Below are 19,519 nucleotides of genomic sequence, written 5' to 3'. Positions count from 1 at the left end.
TCTTTTATTGAATTTAAATCTTCCCTCAGGATTATATGCTATAAAACCATATCATAACATTTTAATGTCTTCCATCGGTGGAACACAACCTATTTACAAACTGAGGAACAGTTGGAAATGTAAAAGCTTATATATATTAAGTATAAACACTAATATGAGTTCAGCTTAATTAAAACCTAGAATTAATCTGGGAAAGTAACTCTTTCTGTAATGGCAAATCCTTGAATATTCTTTGGATGGTTAGTCATATGAACTCTAGAATCAGGATATTATATCATGTAGGATCTAGTGTTTTTAATTTATGTCACATATGACCTTTCTTCCATTCTGTGCCTGGTGATCTTTGCTTTTTTGAAGTTAAACTGGTTTATATAAATGAAGATTTGAGCTTAATATCATATGGAGATTTATTCTACATTAAAAATTTCACTAGTCTTAAAGATGCCATCTTGGGTATACCAAGGCCATAGTGGAAGATGTGTTTGTTGCCATCTATGATACCAGTCTCAAAATTGATACTAATTCTTTTTGAGATCTGTAATCTTATAGATGAGAAAGTGGGCATTTTCTCCATTGGTACAGATTGCCACCTTCTCATTTCATGCCTTCTCATTCTCTGTGGTTGGAGTCCATATTATTTCATAAAACATTCATAGAGGTTATCTATGTATTTCTCTTCCATATTTTAATATTCAGTGGATACCACAAAAATATTTGAGTTGTCCTTCCCTTGTGTGATTGACCCAGATTCCTTTTAGGTTATATATTTCCTTGATGTTTTCATATATTTGTGTGAGTAAATCAACAATAGAAGTAGTTATGTCTCTAATATGTCTTTCTCTCACTTTTTAGTCTTTTATCTATTTAGTCTTTTATCTATTTTGTAATTTTGATTCTTTTGAGATCTCAAGGGGGGGGGCGGCTAGGTGGCATAGTGGATAAAGCACCGGCCTTGGAGTCAGGAGTACCTGGGTTCAAATCAGGTCTCAGACATTTAATAATTACCTAGCTGTATGGCCTTGGGCAAGCCACTTAACCCCATTTGCCTTGCAAAAAAACCTAAAAGGAAAAAAAAAAAGAAAAAAAAAGAGATCTCAGTGTTTCATAATTCATAGCCATTGTAGTATCAATTGAATAGTGATACTTAAAAGGTGGATTTTTGTGATTTGGAGAAACTTGGAATCCTTGAGAGGACTGAGCAGTTTCTCAAATGCATTATAGCCTATTTTCTTCATCTAATTCTGAGTCTGAGTTATTATCTATTTGTAATGCTTGAAAGTAATATGCACAAATACAAAAACATATATAAATACACACACAGAGGTGGACACAAATAAGTATATAGTTTACACATGTTTATACATGGGAACAAAATATATCATGATACACATATCTAGTATGTAGCCATATAACAATGTGCTAACCCCATGGACAGTATCTCTAGCTAATATGTAATAGAGAATCTGGACAATAGGCATTCTGCATCCATTTGATTTTCCTTAGTATTTATGAGTTAGGATGATTTCTTTTGAGCAATAATGAAAAAGAGGAAGAGATAAATGTGTCCTATTAGCATAGTCATCCCTGCTAATCTATGAGTAGAAACATCTAGACAGTAGAGAATCTTCTTTTTTTTCTTCCATTTGGACTTTTTTCAGGGTATTCTCTATGACATTGGGGAATGTCTTTGGTGAGCATAATTATCTCTGTTTTTATGCCTCACTGTTCAGATTATTGAACATTATATTTATGGTTTCATTTCTCAATCCTTTATCATCTTAATTTTTAAAATCTTATAAGATCTTTCAAAACACTTGTTGGATAACCTTTCAAGTTACACTTTGTGTTTCTGAGTCAAATTTTTTTTATTAACAAATAAGTTGTGTGGGCTTTAACATTTTCTATATTTCTAAATGAGTTGTGAAGATTTTTTGATGAACAAAAACTTTTCCAGTCCTTTCTCATGTTTTCATCATGATTATCCTTGAAACAAATGTAAACTTTTCTCATAAAGACTTTTATATAAGTGAGAAAGTATATATTGGTAAGTAGTTCTTAATATCCTCTTGGTAGCCTTGGCAGGTGAGGGGGCATGGTTAAATCCATGATTCTTGGCATTGTTTGAACGCTTTCCTTTTTTGCAGTATCTTGCAGAATGTTCCCTCAATGTCAATCAAATCTTAATTGGTGTCTTTTAGACTGGAGCATCTTTGGATTTTATATTTGATCAGGTTTAGCGTTTCTTCTTAACCTGATTTTCTTCTTTATTGGATAATGAAGTAGAGAGGAGTGGTTGAGTGGGAAGGGAATAAACTTTTCTACAGTGGTTTCCCGGTATTATCTCATTGGAAGTCCACAATTAATCCCGTGAGTCAGGAGCTACCATTATCCCCACCCAACTCTTTATCCACTATACCACTTGTTATTGATGATGCAACTAGATCACCTGGCCATTTTTTTTTTTGCCTTTCCAAATTTGTCTGCCATTTTTAAAAAAATGACTTATAGCAATCTTTCTGCACATCCCTTTTCCTGACCTCTGTTCTTTACTGTTTTCTGAGATAATATTGTTTGTAATCTTATGTTATCCACTTCCAGTGAATTGCAAATGTGTTTGAATCTTGAACCATGTTGTTCTTGGTTGCCATGTCTTTCTACTTGGCAAGAAGAACAATTATTCGCTACTGGGGCAGTTGCCGGGATTTTTGCCTCCTTGTCCTGATGCTTGTTTTTGATCTGTTTGGCTTCTGTGAGAAAGTGATAATTTTCGCTCAGTAATATAACATAAAAATAGGTAAAAACCTTTAATATTTTCTTCCTGCATGGTCTCATGAGTTATAAAGTTCCCTTTCTGTAAGTTAATTGTGATTTTAAATTTTTAAAAGAAATCCATACCTTTAAGAATGATGATGTGATGTGCTTCCTGATGGATTTAAGATGTCGAATGAAACATAACATTTTTGGATGGAAATAATGTGGGAATTCATTTTCTTGGTTATGCGTATTTGTTGCAAGGATTTTTTTTAACATAAATGGGTATAGGAGACAAAAAGATAAAATATTAATTGAAAATTAAATAAAACTAAAGAACAAAATAAATTTAAGACTTCAGGATGCTGGAGATAATTATTACCTTTAGGATATCCTGAATAATATTTCCCTGACAAATTTGTTTTATAATAACATCAATACATTATAACCAAACCAATGTATATGATATTTTAGACTGTAGTTGTCTTCTCTTCCTTCACCTTCTCTTCCCTGTCACTTTCTCTATCTTCTTTTCTTCACTTGTCCCTCAACAAGTCTTACTTCCTCTTCATTTTCTCCCTTTCCTCCCACATTTTTAATCTCTTCCTTTCTCTATCCATTCTTTGACATACCCTTCTCTCTCATCTCTTTTCTACTACCTTCCTCCTTTCCTACAATCATTTTCATTATTCTCTTCTCTCTGATATTGTTTTCATTTTTCATTTTTGTTCAACTCTTTGTCACCCCCATTTGGGTTGTTTTTTGCCAAAGTGGTTCTGCTCATTCCTTCTCCAAATCACATACAAATGAGGAAAATGAGACACATAGGACTAAGTGATGTGTCCAGGATCACCCAGCTAAATCAGTAACCAAGTCCAGATTTGAACTCAGGAAGATGTGTCTAAAGGATTCTAGGTCCAGCAACTCTATCCCCCCTAGATGCTCACTCTTTGATATTATTTTTGTGAAATTGTGAGTTCCCTATAACTGTTTTCCAAACAGTGTTTTTGTGGGACAAGTTAGCTATATTAGGGAGAGTATGCCTGAATTCTGAAAGTGTTGATCAAGTTTGTTTTGTGTTCCCCCATATTTGGCATGATTTAATGCCAAATGGTTCTCAAAATGTGGTCTAGGGACCCCTTAGAGTTTCCAATATCCTTTAAAGGGGTCCAAGAAGTCAAAACGTTTTTTCCTAATAATACTAAGTTGTTTTAATTTATAATATGTTAAATATATAGATAGATATATCCCCAATAAACAAATATTTTGGGGGTCCTCAATAATTTCAAAGTTTAGACTAGAAAGTTTGAGAACCACCAATTCACAGCTTTTTCTCTTTGTCTTTGTAAAGTAGGGACCCAACTTTTTAGGTGAGTTTAGTTTAGTTTTCCTTTTTTTTAGTACTTTATACATTCAGGCAGAATAATTTAATTTTTTTATTTGTCTCTAATGAAAATATCTCTATTTGTTTTAACAAAATAGTCATCAGCTAAGTATTTCATTTATGCTTTTATTTTTATAGATGACAGTAGAATAGTTTCTTTATTCAAGCCTCATGCTATTTATCAGACCCCCCTTGTTCTACAGGTAGAGGCACCTTTACTATCTTGGAAAAAAGTACTAGACTTTAAAATAACTGAATTGAAGTACATTTCTGCTGCTACTACTTGTGTGACCTTGGAGAGTCATTTTGTTTGTCTCTCTCAATTCTCATTTCTGTGATCCTAACATAAAATATCCTGACACTCTAGATTGCCTCTTAATAGTCACCTATACAAGAAACAAAGTTGGACAAAGGTCAGGGCCAGTAGTGTGTGTTGTAAAATGGGGGGAAAAATGAAGATAGCTACATAATTCAAGTAACTTACAGTTGTGTTTCATTTCTCTGGATAATTCAAGACATTTGATGTTTTTTAAATTGGTTTTGTTGAAATATTGGGATAATTAAATATTTCAATTTTCCAGGTTCATAAAGTACATTTAGATCTGGAAAGGACCTCAAAGTGAAGTCATCTCTTCCAACTCCCTCATTTTACAGATGGTTGAACTGATGAGTGATGGGTCCAAGATCTCCCAGATGGTTTGTACTTGGAGATATGGATTTAAGCCCAGGTCCTCTGATCCTAGATCCAGCTTCCTTGATTGTCATGTAAGCACTCCACCTTACCTGCTTTATCTAAAAGGGCATCAGTTCCATTGTTTTCTTCTAGTATTTCATTCATCCAAATGTGTTTTTTGGAGTTCTCATGCTATTCCCATCACTAACCACGAGGAGGCAAAGTCTTACCAGAATCAGAGTAGTGAGTTGGGAGGAATACTGTGTGGTCAAACACCATTTACTGAATCCACTGCACATTTTTAAAAAAATATCAAAACAATTAAATGTGATAAAATCACAGGATCAGCAATATTCGACTAAAGCTGTTCCCTTCACAGTTGTCTTCTTTGCTCTTTTATTATATCATGTTCATGGCTAAACCAAAGTAGTAAGGATTATACCAAATGCTTAACTATGAAATATTTCCTCTCTTTGTTCCTTCCTTCCTTCCTTCCTTCCTTCCTTCCTTCCTTCCTTCCTTCCTTCCTTCCTTCCTTCCTTCCTTCCTTCCTCCCTCCCTCCCTCCCTCCCTCCCTCCCTCCCTTTTCTTCCCAACTGATGGGACTTGCCTAAAATCATGTTGCTAGTCTGTATCAGCCTGGCTCTTTAACTCACGTCTTTTTTGACTTAGAGGTTGCCCTTTTAACTGCTATCCCATAGTTCCTTTCGACATTTTCTTTACTAACAATTCTATTACAAATCATTCTGGCATGCATATTATACCAACTACTTCTAAATTCATATTACAAGCTATTGTAAATAGTCTATTTTATGAAAATAATTATAGAGTTATATTGTCTTAGGGTTAGAAAGAAAATTGGCAAGTCATCATCCTGCCTTCAGATAGTACTAACTCCAAAAAGAAATAACATTTAGAGTAGGGAATCTTAACCTGGGGTCTATGAATTTGTTTGTTTTAATATATAACTTTTATTTTAATTGGTTTTCTTTATAATCATGTATTTTACATATTTAACATTACTCTGTAGGTGTGGTGGTCCAAAAAAATGTGGTGGTCCATGCTTATATTCCTTATTACTGGGGAAGATGAATCTGGTAGATTTCTTGATTTTAGAAGTTCTGAGCTGCAGCTGATAAGTAGATTAAAAGCACAAATGTCATTCTGTAATTTTTTTTTTTTGTAAGGCAGTGGGGTTAAGTGATTTAACCAAGGTCCCATAGCTAGGTAATAATTAAATGTCTGAGGCTGCATTTGAACTCAAGTCATCCTTACTCCAGGGCCAGTGCTCTATTCTCTGAGTCACCTAGGTGCCCCCCCCCCAGTCTATGTTTTTTTTTTTAAATAACCCCTATTTCAATATAATTTCCTCTGTAAAATTTGTAAAGTTGATGTGGCATCAGCTCGAAGTCTAGTATTCAGTGTGTGAAGTCTTCAGGCTCCTGATCTGCCTGTGGAGGGGAGAAATAACCCTGACCTGAAAAGGAGACCTAATTTCTTAGAGTTCCTATATCAAAATCAGTCTGTGACTGACTGTCGCTTTACTTCCAGCCTAGGCGAGCTAGGGAAACCCAATCTCCAAACAAAGCAAAGCAAACAAAAAACCGCCATATTATTCTGGGAAGGGGTCTGTGGTCTTCATTAGATATTCAGAGATATCCATGACAGAAACAAAAATGCTAAGAATCCTAATCTAGCACAAGACTCTTAACACCTTTTGATAATTCATTCCAATAAGAAGTAGCCCTTAATGTCAGTAAATTCTTTCTTTAATCCAGCCTAAATCTCAGTTTAAATTCATTTTCTCTCTAGTTGCTAGTGAAGAAATAAAACATCTGCTCATCATTCTTCATATGACAGTTTTTCATTTGCTTAGGGATTTTTGCAAATCTTTCCTTTTTTCAATTTATATAATTTTACTTCCTTTAACTTATCTTCATAGATCTTACTTTCCCACCCTCAGTTATTTAGATGGGGATTCTGGAATTGAAATTATAAATTACCGAAGGTTTGCTAACCAGAATTACTTTTGTTTCAATTATTCTTTAGTCTTGTCTGACTCTCCATGATCCCATTTGGGGTTTTATTGTTAAAGACAGTAGAGCGAGTTTTCACCTCTCACTCATTTTATTGATCAGGAAACTGAGGCAAACAGAATTAAATGACTTGCCCAAGGTCACACAGCTAATAAATATCTGAGGCTGGATTTGAACTCATGAATATGAGTCTTCCTGACTCCGGGTCTATTGTTCCACCTACCTGCCCCAACTTCCATTACTGCCTACTACACTCCACATATTCATATACAGTACATTACTCTATTCACTCTTCTTGGGACCCTAATGGTCTTAGAGTCAAGGAGATGTCTCTTTGTATCCAGGTTCAGTCTTCTTGCTTAAGGACCACTCTCTCAGACTTGATTTTACCATATGTAAAATGAAGATAATGATGTTTCTAGTACCTATCTCAGAGGGTTGTTGTAAAGCTCAGGTGTGAGAGCATTTGAATACTTCAAAACTTTACAACAATAAATTAGTAAGAATAGAGGTGTGATGAGTGCTGAGTTTAAGGGGCACATTCAACAATAATGAGATATTGATCTACTCAGATGTGGCTTTTTTGGGATGTTAACTATTGTTTTATTGCCATAGGAAGATAGGAGAGAGAGAGAGAGAGAGAGAGAGAGAGAGAGAGAGAGAGAGAGAGAGAGAGAGAGAGAGGGGGGAAAAGGGAGGGAAAGAGATAGAAGGAGAGAGAAGGGAGGGGGGAGAGAGGAAGACAGAAACAGAAACAGACAGATAGGTAGGGAAAGATAGAGAAAAAAGGAGGGAGGGAGAAAGAGAGGAAAGGATGGGGTGGAGAGGGAGAAGAAAGAGGTGCCATATACATACACATATAAGGTGATGGTTTTTATTTATATATATTGATGCATATTTATGTAATGAGATAAATTCTTTTTACCACTGCCAATGGCCCTTTCTCTGTCCCAGGTGAGAACAGGCTCCACCTGCTCTGCCACACTGTCCTGTGTGGCTTTCTGTCAACTCTAAGCAGCTGATCTTTGCACTTTCAAATGGCTGATTGTTGCCCGTCTTCTGCTTGAGTGTTCTTTTTGAATGTTCCATCTCTCTCATCCTTTCAGATCGTCATTCTGTTCACTTTGGATAACTTTCTTTGTTTTCTAAAATAGTTTTAGATGAGTATCCTGTCTTTCAAGGGTTTTCCCTTCTTTTGATATCACTTGCAAACTTACTGAATATTTCTTATTCATCTTAAAAATTAAAACCTTAGGTTCTGTGACCCTTTACCTTTATAATTTATAAAACCTTTTCAGATTTATTATCCCATTTGAGCCTATCCGCCACTTTCTGGGAAAGGCAAAGAAGTATTATTATTACCATTGATAGATAAGGAAACTGAAAATCAGAAGAAGAGAAGTCAGTGATTTCCCTGGAGTCAATATCATTTGACTATCTCATCCAATGCACCGATTTGCCTCTGATAGTCTGAGTGGAAAATGTCTCTGGACCAAAAATTGATCTGCCTAGTAGAGGGACAAAAAGGTCTTTTTGCCAGGGAGCCAACATCTTGGGAAGGGAACACTTCCTTCCTCCAGTAATCAGGCCTCATACTTTCTCTCCAGGCTTGCCCCCTGTTTTGTGGGCTGCCAGCTGTGGAATATGACTACCCTTGGGCTGGTACTCTTTAGACTGAGGGACGGTGACCTCTCTTCTAACAGGACAGCCACTGGGTCAGATGTAACACACCATACCAGGTAAAAGAATCCCTACTCATAGTTCTGCTTTTGCTGCAGGTAAAAGAATTCCTACTTACCTTTTCTGATGGAATAATACTCAATTTGACTTTCTAAATTGACAGCTTGGATACAGTCCCCTAGTTCAATCAATTTTGCCTCTTGACAATCTAGCCCTATCCTCCCTTTACCATCTTATTATACATACTGTCCTTCAGAGCTGAGCTGACTGGCCAGAGCTGATTGTTAAATGTCCATTTATAGCTCAGAAATCAGCAGGTGCCACAAATTTGTTTTGTTGAGCATCTTATAATGGAGAAAAATCAATAAAAAAAGTGATGAAGAAAAGGGTAATAAGACAGATTAAATTAACATACTTTTTTGAGAGTATTGTTATACAGTATACCACTGCTTATAGCCCATTTAAACTGAATTTTTTTTAAAAAACTATTCTTTCTACATAGGACTCTGATTTCAGATTCTTTTGCCTTTGCCTTAGCTATCCTTCCCTCATGGGTTGCATTTTTTTCCTCCCCTCCATTTTTTAGAATCCCTAATTTCCCAGCATGCATACTCAATAGGGTATAGAAATCTATAAGAAAAAGGAGAGAAGGGGGATGGGGGCAGGTAGCGGGGATGGGGATCATAGAGGAGAGGGTAGATCTTGGGAGGGGATAGTCAGATAGAACACATTTTCTTTTTTACTTTTTTTTGCAAGGTGCTGGGATTGGATGGTCTATCTGGGACCATAGGGCTGGGTGATTGCTGGGTCTCTGGAGTAGGATGTGGGCTTGGGGCCTCCTGACCCCAGGGCTGGTACTCTGTCTGTTGCTTGCTCTCTCACAGCACATTTTTGAAGAGGGACATAGTGAAAGGAGAGAAAAAAATATAATAGATGGTAGTGGGGAGGAATGGATGGAGGTAATTACAATCAGCAACAGCAACTGTGGGAAAATATGGAAGTAATTTTTATGATAGACTTATGATAAAGAAAGTGATCTACCTGAGACAGAGCTGATGGTATCAGAACACAGACTGAAATCCATTTTTTTTCTCTTTTCCTTTATTTCTCATGAGGTTTTATATTTTTGTGGGGGAGGGGAATTATGTTTATTCTTACAGCAAGAATATTTTAGTAATGTGTAAATAAAGAATAAATTAAAAAGGACACTCTGGAAGTATTCAGACCTTCTGTCTCTAAAAAAAAAAAGAATCCCTCATTTCCCCTTCAAAATTTTCCTCAAGGGGCAGCCTGATGGCACAATAGGTAGAACACTAGCCCTGGGGTCAGGAGAACCAAAATTCAAATTTGACCTCAGACACTTAACTAGGGGCAGCATTCATACAATTTGAAGTTATAATTATATGTAAAACATGGCCATTGGTTCTAACCTGGTAGAAATCTGCAATGAAAATTCAAGTTGTGCACCATGGGACTTCATAAGATTCTTTATTCACACTCTTGGGGTCCTTGCTGAGTACGGCACATATCCATACATAAACACTTCTCTCCACCCTCCTTGAGGGTGGGGAATGCTCCGCCTCTGGGGTGGCTCATTTTGTATTCCTGTGCTTCAGTGGTCCATGATATCTAGTATACAGTAGGTGCCTAATCAGTGCATACTCCTTGACTCAGCCAACCTGCACCATCAGGAAAGACAGACTGGCCAGGGTGGACCACATTTCAGTCATATCGTCTCTGGCGTTCCCAGGCTTCCCCACAGCCCAGCTTAAGAACACAGAAGGGGGCTTCATTTGCCCTTTGCAAATTTTAAAATCAATAGTTTTCTAAGTTGCTTGATTGATGGGACACATGCATCATGCTCAGAACAGAAGCAGTTGCCTCATAAATGATCATGACGGTAAAGCTTGTCACTCCCATCTGATGCGCTCTAACAGGGGGCTCCTCCAATCATCTGGGCTTCTGCCCCAGGATGCTGCTCATTCTCCCAAGTCTTGTATTTTGTTTCATTTTCTAGGTGACTGGAGGCGAAGATAAGAACATTTGCCCTCCTGCTATGGAAAAAAAATTCAGGGAAAGCAGAATGATTTCAGGAGAGAGCTGAAGGCAGATGGAAATATCCAAAATGCTTCATACTAGAGCAGGGGAACCTCACTGTTTTTATTCTATGGAAATGAAACTGTTACCAAAACCATCAGGAACTGTTTTAGAAAGGAATAAAAATGAGCATGGATGGGAATAAGTAGTGAACATAACCAAATCCGGTTAATCAATCGGTAAATTAACAAGCATGTGATAAATACTCAATACTATGTTCCAGCCACTCTGGCCAAAGACAAAAGAAAATAATATCTGCCCTCAGGGGGCTTACATTCTAATAGAAGAGACCACATGTACACACAGGTCTATGTACATTTATACACACATGCACACACATATAGACACACATTGATGTATATCTGCATGTCTGTGTGTGTTTATATGTAAATATGCCCTTTGGGCATAGTTCCAAATTGCTCTCCAAAATGACTGAGTTCACAACTCCACCAAATGGGCATTAATGTCCCAGTTTCCCCACATCTTCAACACTGATCATTTATCTTTTCTGGCTTATTAGCTAATCCGACAGGTGTGAGGTAGACCCTCAGAGTTGTTTTACTTTGCATTTCTCTAACCAATATTGATTTAGATTAAAGATAGCTTTAATTTCTTCATCTGAAAAACCTGTTCATCGCCATTGACCATTTATCAACTGGGGAATGACTTATATTCTTATTAATTTGACTCAGTTCTCTATGTATTTGAGAAAGGACATCTTTCTTGTTATACTAATAAATTGCTGAGATGTATATGGACAGGGGCAGGTTCTTTGTAAAAAGTAAAGTTCATATTCCCAGCATCACAGGACTTCAAAACTGACGTGGTCCTCAGAGACTCCATTCTAACTTATTCAGTAAGCCTTCTATAATATTCTTGTTCCCATACAATCATAGGGAAGAAAGAACTGATCTAGAGAAGTCAATGTAATAAGAATAAAGATAAAATCCTGCTCCAATACAATCATAGTAAAGAGAGTTGATCTAGAGAAGTCAGTTTAATTAGAATAATGCTAAAATCCTGCTTCAATACAAACATAATGAAGAGAGAGTTGATCTAGAGAAGTTGGTTTAATTAGAATAAAGGTGAAATCCTGCTCCAACACAATCTTATTCTACATTAATATGAAGCAAAATACCTAGAGGGGCCACTAGGTGGCACCATAGCGCATAGAATGTCAGACCTGGAATCAGGGAGCTTCCTCTCCCTGAGTTCAAATGCAACCTCAGGCACTTACTAGTTGTGTGGCCTTGGGCAAGTCACTTAACCCCATTGCCTTGCAAAAACAAAACAAAAACAAAAATACTTTAAATCACATGAAATGATACAAAGTGAAGTTAGCAGAGCCATGTACGTAGTAACTATAATACTGTACAGTATTGATCAACTGATGGAGTTAGCTCTTCTCAGCAATGCAATGATCAAAGACACTTCTAAAAGACTTGTTTTGGAAACTACCATCCATATCCAGAGAAAGAACTATGGAATCTGCTTGTAGACCACTTTTTTTTCACTTTCTTTAATTTTTTGTGTTTTTTTCTTTTGATTTATTTCTTCTATCACAAGATGATTAATACAGAAATATGCTTTACATAATTACCAATTCATAGCCTTTATCAAATTGTTTATTGTCTGAGGGAGGTGGGAGAGAAGAGGGGAGGGGAGGGGAAAGAGTGAGGAAGAAAATTTGGAACTCAAATTTTTTTAAAAATGAATTTTAAAAATTGTCTTTATGTGTAATGGATAAAATAAAATACTATTAAATTTTTTTTCTAAATGATTTTAAAAGCTAGAGTCTCCATGCCTGGTTCATAAATGCTTGATTGATTGATTGAAAAATAATGCTTGGGGGCAGCTAGGTGGCACAGTGGATAAAAGCACTGGCCCTGGAGTCAGGAGGACCTGGGTTCAAATACGGTCTCAGACACTTAATAATTACCTAGCTGTGTGGCCTTGGGCAAGCCACTTAACCCCATTTGCCTTGCAAAAACATAAAAAAAAAAATGCTTGGTAGAGACAAAAAGGGGAGGAGGATGTTAGAGCTCTCTTAAACAATTTTGTTTGTTTGTAAGGCAGTGGGGTTAAGTGACTTACCCAAAGGTCACACAGCTAGATAATTATTAAGTATCTAAGGTCACATTTGAACTCAGGTCCTCCTGACTCCTATCCACTGAAGCTACCTAGCTACCTCTTTTGAGGTAATCAAATGAAAGACTTGAATGTAGTAGTGAAAGGAAGTTGTCTGGAAGAAGTCTAGAAATTAAATGGATTTCAGTTTATTATAAAAGGAAGAGTTTAAACAATTAGAATTGGCACCAAATGGCATAAGCTACCTGGTGAACTAGTGAGCTTCCTTTCCCTAAAAAGTGTGTAAGCAGTGATCAATGACAGTCTGTATTGTGTAAGTGATTGGTTGAGGTGTCTATTAAGGTTCCTTCTAATGCAGTGAAAATGCTGATTTGTAGGGATGGCAACTCTGTAAGTGGAAAGAGTCAGAGATTCTATGTGTGAATCCTGGCTCTGGTCCTCCCTCTTTTCCTGGGAGCCAGTCACTTACCTTTTTGGACTTGACTTTGCTCATTTGTAAAATGAAAGGGCTAGACCAGAGTGAACTCTAAGTACCCTTCAGCTCTAACTCCTGTACTTTTGATTAAAGCACCTTGAGAAAGCCAAAACATATTAGAACCTGCCAAAAAGAAAAGAAAAAAATGATTGAGGGAGGGTCAACATATTTGTGTATGAAAACAGTCAAAAATTATAAAAATTAAGTTTAGAAAACCAGAGGCTGAAGACTTCTGACTCCTTAGACAAAGGACCTGGATTCAAAGCTTCCTTCTGATGAATGCTAATCTTGGGCAAATCTCTTAACCTCCCTTGGCTCTTCTTTGTTGGTACAGTAAAGATGCTGGTCTAAATGGCTCTGAAGTCTGTAACTAGTCATCCTGATTCATGTCTGGCCACTAAACCCAGATGACTCTGGAGGAGAAAGTGAGACTGATGACTTGGCACAGCCCACCCCACCCCACCCCCCAATCCAATTCATGAGCTTGTCATGGTATCACCGCACTGATGTCATGGTCTTTGAAAATGAAGGACAAAACATTATCATTATCATTATCATTATTATTATTATCAATTACTATAACGTTAGGTAGAAGGCTAGCCTGCCATATAGAACATTTATTAAGTGCTTACTTATTTTAAACATTTATTAAGTGCTTACTTATTTTAAATCGAAAAAGAGTATATATTTTTTTAAGCCCCAAATACTTTGCCAAGCATGATGGATACAATTATAAGAAAACAAGCAAGATAGTTCCTGCCTTCAAGGAACTTATAATCTAAAGGGCAAAGACAAAGGTTGGAGGAGCTGGAAAAAGGGTTAGGTAGGGAGTATGGCTGGGCTTTAGCTTGGAGTGCAGATTTATTGATTGGTTTTAACTTGAACTGTTTTTATCTTTTAAGGAAGGGTTGAGTGGAAGCAGAGGGGGGAAAACTATCAATTTTTTAAAAAAGAAACCATAGCATTTTAAAAACTATTACTTCACAAAACTATTTTTCACTTATAGAATAATAGACTTAAAGATATAGTTATAGATCACTTGTAGATAATAGCCTTTCATACTCCTTTCCAGCAAAAATTCAGAGATGAAAGAATCCCTGTTCCAGTTCCTTAATCTTGATCTTATTTTTTGTCTCAGATAATAGGTTCTCTGACCCTCCTCTGGAGCTCTTTGTTCCCACTGCCTCTGTAGCCTAGACTCTGAGAAGAGCCTCACTCAAAGGTCGTTCTACTTTTGCAGGGCAATCTTTATCCATATAGTCATTTTACTCCTCAGCTCAAAAGTCTTCTGTGGCTTCCTATCACTCTCCTATTTTTCTTTCCTTCCTTTTTTCCCCAGGTAAATAGGGTTCAGTGACTTGCCCAGGATCACACAGCTGGAAGGTGTCTCAGGCTAGATTTGAACTCATAAAGATAAATCTTCCTGATTAAGAGTCCAGGGCACCTATCTACTATACTATCTGATTTACCTTAAATAACAATTCATATTCAAAAAATAAGTACTCTTTGTATAAATCAAGTAATTAAATCCTGAAGCATGACCTTCAAGGTCATCCAGTCTAACTTCTCTTTCTAAAGATGAAGAAGCTGATGTTCAGTGTGGTCAATGGATTTGCCTTAGGTCATACAGAAAGCTGGAGAACTGGGATTTGAATGTAGTCTCTGAAATGTTTAATAAATGGTTTTATTTGTTTGTCTTCCTGCTTGTGACTCATGGAAGCCCCTTGGCCTGATCTGTCCTCTAGAATTCGATACCCACAAGAAGTATTGTATGGGTAAAAATATAACTAGCTTCAAGGGTTTACATAAATTCAACTTGAGTGGATTACAAGGCACTTAACTTTGAGAGACCCCTCTCCCCTAGCAGTAGCTGTTTAAAGTAAGGAGTGCCCTGGGAAAATTGAGAATAGAGGAGTGGAATACTGGAGGGGAAAGATCTTTATGTTATTCCTAGTTATCTGTGTGATCTAAGTCATAGAAGGAAACTTTGAGTTATCTAGTGTATTTTACAGGTGAGGTTTTGCTTTTGTTTTTGCAAGGCAATGGGGTTAAGTGACTCACCCAAGGTCACACAACTAGATGATTATTAAGTATCTGAGTCTGGGTTTGAACTCAGGTTCTCTGGACTCCAGGGCTGGTGCTCCATGCACTGCACCACCTAGTGACCCCCAGGTTAATTTTTATACTGAGGTCTAGAAAAATAATATGACCTGGATTAACTTAAATTAAGAACCTTAATAATAAAAGACATGAAGTTTTATTCTCTGAGATTTACCAAACCACCAGTATGTAATGTGGACCATCCTTCTACATCAGAGAACCATCCTTTTTTTTAAATTTATTTTTTATTAAAGATATTATTTGAGTTTTACAATTTTCCGCCCAATCTTACCCCCCCCCCACGGAAAGCAATCTGTCAGTCTTTACTTCATTTCCATGGTATACTTTGATCCAAATTGAGTGTGATGAGAGAGAAATCATATCCTTAAGTAAGAGACAAGAAGTCTAAGAGGTAACAAGATCAGACAATAAGATATCAGTTTTTTTTTCTAAATTAAAGGGAATAGTCCTTGAACTGTGTTCAAACTCCACAGCTTTTTCTCTGGATACAGATGGTATTCTCCATCGCAGACAGCCCAAAATTGTTCCCGATTGTTGCAGTGATGGAATGAGAGAGTCCATCAAGGTTGATCATCACCCCCATGTTGCTGTTAGGGTGTACAGTGTTTTTCTGGTTCTGCTCATCTCACTCAGCATCAGTTCAATGCAAATCCCTCCAGGCTTCCCTGAATTCCCATCCCTCCTGGTTTCTAATAGAACAATAGTGTTCCATGGCATACATATACCAGTTTGCTAAACCATTCCCCAATTGAAGGACATTCACTTGATTTCCAATTCTTTGCCACCTCAAACAGGGCTGCTATAAATATTTTTGCACAAGTGATGTTTTTACCCTTTTTCATCATCTCTTCAGGGTATAGACCTAGTAGTGGTATTGCTGGGTCAAAGGGTATGCACATTTTTGTTGCCCTTTGGGCATAGAGAGCCATCCTTCTACAATGCTATTTTCCCTTAGGGAGGTAATATTTTTTTGAGTTTAAGTGCCAAAAGGGCAGAGTATTTGTTTCTCATGTCTAAAGGAGGAAAAAATTCTTTCTTAGATTAGGAGAACACAGATTTTCCTTTCAAAGTCTAAGGAGGAGATGTTTCATTCCTTACAATAGCTAAGAAACATCCGTCTTTGACCAGGAATAGTTGTAAAAACTTATACTAAATTATACTTTGACACCTGCCTCTAAGCCCTACAAGAGAGGAATGGGAGAAGCTGACTTTTAACCCAGTGTTCTTTCCCCTGAACATCCCATCCCCTGGTCTGCCTTTCATGTCTCTCTGCCAGGTTTCCCCTAAGCAAGGGAATTTTTTTGTGATATGGACCTTTTGGTCAATCTGGTGATATCTATGGATCCCTTTGCAGAAGAACATTTTTAAATGCATAAAATAGACAAGATTGCATAAGAAATCAATTCTGTTGAAAAAAAACTTTCCATCCAAATTTTTCCATTCATATTTTTTTCCATCCAAATTTTAGACCCCCTGAATCTGTCTATGGATCTCTTGGGGGGTATCTGTAGACCCCAGGTTAAGAACCCCAGCAATAGATGGTTCCCCCTTTGTACTTAGTTTTATGAATATACTGATGAGTAGGAAGAATCAAGTTATTAATAACAAATGTGTTGTAAGCTTAGTGGGCACTCCATTAACCAAATTCTCCTTTGCTTCCTAGATCCTTGCTTACTTAGCAATTATCTTAATCAATCTTACTGCAATATTAATAAATGCTGCCATAGTACTGTAGTTCACTGGTCTATGAGTTGTGTCAGACCACGAGGCTTTGAGATGCGAAGATAAAAATGTTAAAATTCTTGCTCTCAGTGGGTTTGTTTAGTAGAGGAGGAAGGTGGTAAGAAGGGTCCCCTCCTGTCTCCAGAGATTTCTAAGCTAGGTATATGAGAAGAATTTTAAAACTGGAACCATTCTAGCATGTAAGCTCTTTGGTAGTTTTAGCAGTTTCCTGGCAAAGTTCTTTGAGATGCATCTTATCAAGCATAAAGATGCAAGTTAAGGTGGAGAGGATCCCAACATTTGAGCATTGGGTAGACCCAAGACCTGGGTGGAAGACGAGCTTTCCCTTCAGCCTTCTGGCTTCCCTGGGGGGAGTCTCTTAGGTCTGCCAATTTCTAACCACATCAAGGTAGGTGCAAATATCGATAAGTAAGGCTTTCTGAATAATATAATGCTTCCCTACAGTACCCAAGGTAGTTAAATTCTAGTTAGGTAAGGAAAAGAAGGCATTAGCATTTGAGGGAAATCAGGAAAGACTTCCTGTAGAAAGTTTTGATCTTGGAAAGCAAAGATTCAAAGATACAGAGGTGAGGAGTGAGTGAATTCTTGGCCAAAAAGATGGCTGTTTCCAAGACACTGAGACAGGAAATGGAGAAACAAAGGATAATGTTTTTGACTGGACAACAGTCCAGCAGAGTATAATGAGTTTAGAAAGATAGGTTGACTGGATCTGAACTTTCCTCTTCCACAGAAGCAAGAAATCTTAATTACAATTGGCTGCCTTGTGACTTTTCTCTAGCATTCTGGGAGTTCTGTCACAAATCACCTCTAGAACTGACAACCTGACAATGAGAGCCCTGGCATCAAAGCTTTTTTCTTTTATTCTTTGCATTCAGGAAGTTTTTCCACCGTTTTGAAATATTGAGACATTAAACCAACTGGGTGGTAACCGGAGTGTACCTTGGGGAGGCATGAGGGAAATGCAGAAGTGCCTTCCATGGCAAAAGAGAAAGAAAATATTTACTTTCTTGCCTCATGGCAAGACCTCAGAAGCTTTTTAAGTATTTGACCAAATTCTTAGTCTTTCATGTTGACACAACTCCCTTGGAAAGAAGGAAGAGCTGGGTGGGGCAAGATTGGAATGGAAGGATTAAGGTGGTGGCTTCCATGGAGTTTAGACTCAGCAGAAACTAATCAGCCCCTGTTCATGGGCTGGGTTAATACCCAAACATTATAGGAAATATTCAGGCAGATGCTGTAAGGGAAGATCTTATGACAGAACACATAAGCTGTTGAAGCCTTTGCTTGCAGTAGCACAAAAAATATTATATAGCTTATTGATGATGTCTCTGGTTGTGGACAAGCTATGTCATTCAACATCATTTTGTTGTTGCTTGGCCTTTCTAGCCTTGTTTGATTCTTTGTGACCCTATTTGAGGTTTTCTTGGCAAAGATATTGGAGTAGTTTGCAATTTCCTTCTCCAGCTCATTTTACAAAGGAAACTGAGACAAAAAGGATTGTGACTTGCCCAGGGCCCACATTTGAACTTGTCTTCCTAAGTCCAGACCCAGTACTGTAGCCACTATATTACCTAGTTGCCCCCAACTAACCTGATAGATGCTTAATAATTGCCTTTTGCATCATGGACCATTATCCTCTGACTCCAAAGACTTTCCATGAAGACACTCTCCCAGCCTGCCATTCCCATAGAATGTTCCCTTGCTTTCTACCAGGATTCTTAAATCCTGTGAATTTAATATCAATTGTTTATCAATAATCAATTAACAATCAATAAAGAAACCAGTTAGATTAAAAAGTCAATCTTGAGATACAACTGTTCGGTAGATTTCACCCACTCAGAAGTATTTGCATTTTGAAAGATGCATTTGCTAACCCATATGAATTTTAATTTGGTGGAATTTGTGGGAGAGTCCATTTTGGGAGTTCAGAAAGTAGTCATTTAATGTACTTTGGCAACTGTACTCCTGTGGTAGTGTATGGCAACGGTCAAGTTGGATAGTGACCACCATTTTGACATGCCACTCCAAGGGTAGTTTCTTCCATGCTTGTTATGGAGAGGAAAATCAAACCTAACGAAATAAGCCCACACTAGCAAAGCCTGTAGCCAAGCCAGATGAAATGTAATTGGAAAAATGTTTAACAATATAGTAATACAACAGAAGTAATGTTAATTTGTGATTTTCTAAATCAACTAGCTGTAGGCATCAGGATCCATTTCTTTTCCTTTGACATCACTGCTTTAACCCATCAAGGTTTCTAGAAAGGGTACTTTGTGTTATTTCCAGGACCCCTGAGCAATTACGTATATAAAGTTTACAGGGCACCTTCTCACCTGTACTCTCATTTGAGCCACACCTCAACTCTGAATTAGTAGAATGGGCATTAGCATTCTCATTTCATTGATGAGGGAACCAAGGAATCAAAGTTCAGTGTTCTTTTCTTTTAAAAAATTTATTTGTTATTATGAACC

This window comes from Macrotis lagotis, chromosome 7 (assembly GCF_037893015.1).
Source record: "Macrotis lagotis isolate mMagLag1 chromosome 7, bilby.v1.9.chrom.fasta, whole genome shotgun sequence".
Lineage (NCBI taxonomy): Eukaryota > Metazoa > Chordata > Mammalia > Peramelemorphia > Peramelidae > Macrotis > Macrotis lagotis.
Note: the sequence above shows the minus strand (reverse complement) of the source record.